This window comes from Otolemur garnettii, unplaced genomic scaffold (assembly GCF_000181295.1).
Source record: "Otolemur garnettii isolate 467f Iridium unplaced genomic scaffold, OtoGar3 scaffold00006, whole genome shotgun sequence".
Classification (NCBI taxonomy): domain Eukaryota; kingdom Metazoa; phylum Chordata; class Mammalia; order Primates; family Galagidae; genus Otolemur; species Otolemur garnettii.
In genome coordinates, this window is record NW_003852401.1 from 28,353,544 (window position 1) to 28,359,622 (window position 6,079).

A 6,079-nucleotide genomic window follows, 5' to 3' on the forward strand; every position below is an offset into this window, starting at 1 on the left:
GCCCGCCACAACGCCTGGCCATTTTTTGGTTGCAGCCATCATTGTTGTTTGGTCGCCCAGGCTGGATTCAAATCCGCCACCTTAGGTGTATGTGGCTGGCACCTTAGCCACTTGAGCTACAGGTGCCGAGCCTGCAGTTATATGTTAATTATAGCTTACTAAAGCTGTTAAAAATCATTAATTTGATTAATAGCAATTACAAACTTGAAAAACGAATCTGATCATCAGCATGAATAGATGGGAAATAAAGATGGAAAAACTTTGAATAAAAGGACTCTTGTTCCAGAGCAAATAATAGCATGAAGGCTGTTCCTTGAAGTTTAACCTGCTCGATTGTTTTGTTGTTTTGCCTTTTTGAGATCAATTTCGTAACATGCTTACTGACCACCTGCATCAGAGTTACCTGGTGTGCTTATTAAAACTCACATTCTGGCTGAGCATGGTGGCTCACACCTGTAATCCCAGGAACTTGAGAAACTGAGGCAGGAGGCTCCCTTGAGCCCAGGAGTTTGAGACCAGCCTTAAAGTGACATAGCAAGATCCTATCTGTACCAAAATTTAAGAAATAAAAAAAAAAAATAGCTAGACATAGTGGTACATGTCTGTGGTCCCAGTTACTCAGGAGACGGAAACAGGAGGTTTGCTTGAGTCCAAGAGTTCAAGGCTCCAGTGAGCTATGATGATGCCACTATACTCTACCCCAACAGAGGGTCCCCCCCTGGGTCTCCCTCTGTTGCCCAGAGTAGAGTACAGTGGCATTATCATAGAAATGAAGAAAACAAACAAAAAAACAAAGCACATTTTCTCAATCAAGGGAGGTGAGTCAGAATCTCTAGAAAGGACGATGAGGAATCTGTGTTTGTAACAGGCTCCACAGGTGTTTCTTGTGCATGGTAGCTTGCAAAACATTGGTCTAATAGAAAGAGCTGGGTGGCGTTTCACTGGCCGCTTTAGTTCTGTCCTTGCAGTTTTTATATATATTATCTTTTGTTACTATTTTCTAGATTTTTTGCAATTGCAGTTGTTATTTCTAAGAATTTTAGGAATTTCCCTTTTTTTCAAATTGCCCGAGGCTTTTTGTTTCTTGTTTTCTTTTGCTTCCTTTCAGATTTAGTGTCTGTTTTCTTTTTCTTTTTGGTATTTTGCCTAGTTTTATTTTGTTGTGATAAAAAAATGGTGGTCTCTAGAACTTCATATTTTTGGAATATATTAGAGTTGTCTTTGCTATAATATGCTCTAACTTTGTGGTTATCAATCCTAACCAAACATTACAATCACCTAGAAACTTTAAAAAATACACACCCATGCTGATTCAGTGTCTCAACACCTATAATCCCAGCACTTGGGAGGTTTAGGTGGGAGGAGCACCCAGAATTCAAGACCAGCCTGGGCAACATAGTAAGCTGCCTCACCCCATCCCACCCATCTGTACAAAAAATTTTTTAAATTCGCCTCTTTGCCTTTGTCCCTATTGCGACAAAGAGGGCCTGTCTATGGCAAATGAATGTATCTTGCTCTGTGAGCCCATGTCTTACTCTTACTCTGTAAACCTTTCTCTTTTTCAGTAAACTTTGTTTCATGGCTATGTTACTTCGGGTGTCTGGTCATTTTTTGACAAGAGCACTCCACGAACCAAGAACCCAGGCAGCTGCCTGTGCTGGGATTGTAGGTGTTGAGATGCTGAATCAGCATAAGTCTGTAGTTTTTAAAGTTTTCTAGGTGATTGTAATGTTTGGTCAGGATGGATAACCACAAAATTAGACAATTTAGAAAGCAGCTGCCTCAAAACCCAACAATTTAGTTTTTGGAAACAGAGTTGATTAAGACTCTGGGAGATTTCCAAGAAGCAGTTAGTACTCCTCAAAATTGTGTATAAAACCCCAAAACTGCACTTTGTATTGGGCCTGCAGTCACTAGGACAGGGCCCAGCTTGCTGCACAAGCAGTTAATAGTTCATAAACCTTTCTTTTCTTGCTAAAAAAAAATAATTAAAAAATTAACCAGATGTTGTGGGCATGTGCCTGAGAGGCTGCGGTAGGAGGATCACTTGAGCCCACAAGTGTGAGGTTATGGTGAGCTATGATTGTGCCACTACCATTCAGCCTGGGAGTCAGAGCAAAAGCCTTTATAAAAAAAAAAAAAAAAAAAAAAATTAAAAATAAATTAAAAAATAAAAACAATCACACCCAGACCTCACACTTAGAAATTGTGCTTTACTTAACTTCAGGTGGGGTCTAGGGATAGGGTATTAAAAACTCTCCTATGTTATTATAATGTAAAGAAGTATTGAGAACTAGTAATTAATCTGACAAAGACTAAAAGAGGTGTGGTAAAGTCTGGTAAGAGGCTGTATGGTGTAGCATTTAATAGCATAGCTTCTGGAGTCAGAGAAACTTGAGATTGAATCCCAGTTCCACTAGTCATGACCTATGTAGCCTTCCTCAAGCTTCCGTTTCTTCTTCTGAAAGTATGTATAACAGTGGTACTTATTTCACAGGGTTGTCTGTGGGGATTTAGTATGATCCAGTGTATAAAACACTAAACCCAACACATGTCCTGATAGGGCTCAGGACTGTTGTTATTGTTTAATTTGTTTTCAATAGTCACCTTTTCTACCTCGCTCAGTTTCTACTCTAGTTTGAAAGATGTAGGGTCCATTTTTAATTTTACTAATAGTTACTTTCCTCACTTTCAGTAACAGGAATAAATCTTTATTTCCCAAATTATCAATTTCAGAACTTGAGAACCATGTGAGAAACCTCTGTAAGAAAGATGAAGCGATTTCCATTAGCTCTCTCTCCTTTCTCCCTTTCACATTGTTTTTTTATTATGTAGCTTTTCTTTCTTTTGTTTATATATGTAAATGACATCATAGATTTCTTGGCATGCAACCCTTCCCCCTGAATACCCAAGATTTGCTCCATTGTGGTATTTTATTCCCCTTTATAGCTTGCTGGTGTGGAAAGTCACAGGTAAGCCTACTTTTCCCCTTTTCAGTTGGTAGCATATTTTTTAACCTGAATTACAATAAGATTCTTTATTAGTAACTTTACCAAAATACAAAAGGCACCCAAAAAAGTATACACATTTTAAGAAAAGAAAAATCCCACAGCGTGGTGGCTCACACCTATAATCCTAGCACTCTGGGAGGCCAAGCCAGGTGGATTGCCTGAGCTCAAAAGTTTGAGACCAGCCTGAGTTAGAGCAAGACCTGTCTCTAAAAAACAGCCAAGTATTGTGGTGAGTTCCTGTCGTCCCAGCTACTCAGGAGGCTGAGTCAAGAGGATCTCTTAAGCCCAAGAATTTAAGGTTGCTGTGAGCTACGATGTCACAGCACTTGACTGAGGGCAACAAAGGGAGACTCTGTCTCAAAAAAAAAAAGCAGCCTGTATTAAAATTCTAATACTCAATATATACTGATAACAAATGATAAATACAAGTCACATGAGTACCACTTGTAATTGCAGAAGTTAAATGTGACTTCAGTATTATCCACGGTTTTTTTTTTTTTTTTTCTGATCAATGGTGCACTTTTTCAGTCCTTAAATTCAGAGATACTTTTCTTTTTTTTTTTAAGAGATGCAGCCTAGCATTGCTCAGGCTGGTCTCACACTCCTGCGATCCTCAAGCAATCCTCTTGCCTTGGCCTCCCAAAGTGTTAGGATTGTAGGCATGAGCTACCATGCCTGGCCTCCCAAGATACTTTTCTTAATTTCAAGGAAGTCCCCATCTATAATATCTCTGATTGTTTTCTCTTCATCATTTCTGCTTTTCCTCAGGAACATCAGTTCATATATGCATTGACTCCTGTCTTTTATAACTAATATCTTTCTTTTAATAGCTTTTTCCCCCCCTCTTTTCCACTGAACATAAGAATTCTTTTTTTATTACACTGGTCTTTCTGAACCATGCCACAATTATTTTCTACTGTGTCAGTACTTTATTTTGATATTTCTTTCTTTCTTTTTGAGAAAGAGTTTCACTCTATTGCCCAGGCTAGCATGCAGTGGCATCAGCATAGCTCACTGCAACCTCAACTCCTAGGCTCAAATAATCCTCCTGCCTCAGCCTCCTGAATATCTGGAACTAAAGGTATGTGTCTGCCTCATTTTTCATTTTTTAAATATTTGTTTATTTCAGAATATTAGGGGTAACGTGTTTTGTTTCCATAAAAACAAAATATGTTTGTTTTTGTAAAGACTGAGACAAAGTTATAAGTGTGCCTTCACCCAAATATTGTGCACTGTACTCAATAGGTATGACTTTACCCATCCCTTCCTCTTCCCTCCCCCCAGCTTAATGTTCATTGAGAATTACTTACATATGTGCATTTAAGTGTTCATTAATTAGTTTCAATTTGGTATTGAGTACATGTATTTGTTTCTCCATTCTTGTGATGTTTCACTTAGAAGAATGGTTTCATCCAGGTGTCACAAAAGATAATAGATCATTATTTTTCATGGCTGAATACTACTCCATGTTATATACATACCATATTTTGTTAATCTAATCATGTATTGGTGGTCACTTGGGTTGTTTCCATGTCTTTGCAATTGTGAATTGTGCTATTATAAACATTTGAGTGCAAGTGTCCTTTTTTATAAAATGACCTTTTTTCTTTTAGGTATATACCCAGAAGTGGCATTGCCTGATCAAATGGTAGGTCTACTTTACGTTCTTTGAGATATCTCCATACAACTTTCCATAGAGGGTGTACTAGTTTGAAGTCTCACCAACAATGTGTAAGTATTCCTTTCTCTCCATATCCACACCAACACTTGTTTTGGGACTTTGTGATAAGAACCATTCTCACTGGAGTTAGGTGATATCTCATTGTGGTTTTGATTTGCACTTACCTAATGATTAGAGATGTTGAGCATTTGTTCATGTGTTTGTTGGCCATAGACTAGCCTCCTTTGAAAGGTTCCTGTTCACATCTGTTGCCCACTTTTTAATAGGGTTAATTGATTTTTTTCGTGCTGATTTGCTTGAGTTGTTTGTAGATCCTGGTTATCGGCCCCTTCTCAGATGTATAGTATGCAAATATTTTTTCCCATTTTGTGGGCTATTTATTGTATTGACTATATCCTAGACCAGAGGTCCTCAACCTTTTTAAACAGGGGGCCAGTTCACTGTCCTTCACATCACTGGAGGGCCAGACTGTGGGCCCCAGGACGAGTCGGTTGCTAAGCAGGACAGGCAGCAGCACAAAAACACCCGGCAGGCCAGATAAATGTCCTAGGCAGACTGCATGTGGCCCATAGGCCATAGTTTGAGGATGCCTGACTATGCAGAAACTTTTTACTTTGATCAGGTCCCACTTGTTTATTTTTGCATTGCTGTGATTGCTTTTTCTTCATAAAATCTTTCCTGAGATTAATATCTATCTATAAGACTTTCCCCAACACTTTCTTCTAGAATTATTATAGTTTGATGGCTTATTTTTAAGTCTTTTATCCATTCTGAATTAATTTTTGTGAGTGGTGATAGGTGTAGATTCTGTTTCAGACTCTGACATGTGGCTATCCAGTTTTCCCAGCACCACTTATTGTATAGGGATTCCTTTCCCTGGTGTATGGTTTTATCCGTTTTGTCAAAAATCAGATGGGAATATGAGAATGGTTTCATCTCTGGGTTCTCTGTTCTGATCCACAGGTCTATATTTCTGTTTTTGTGCCAGTACTATGCTATTTTGATTTCTATAGCCTTGTAGTATAGCTGGAAGTCTGGTAAAGTGAAGCCCCCCACTTTGTTCTTTTTATTTAAGATTGCTTTGGCAACTCAGGATCTTTTCTAATTCCATACAAGCATATAACAATTTTTTCTAGATCTGTGAAAAATTGCAATGGTATTTCAATGGTGATTATATTGAATCTGCAAATCACTTTGGGTACCATAGCCATTTTAACCTTGTCAATTCTGCTGATCCATGAGCATGACATGTTTTTCCATCTGTTTGCATCCTCTACAATTTCTTTCTTCAGTATTTCAGTTTTCTCTCTAGAGATCTTTTCACTTCCATATTTAAATATATTCCTTAGTATTATATTTTCTTTGTTGCTACTGAGAAAGATATTAT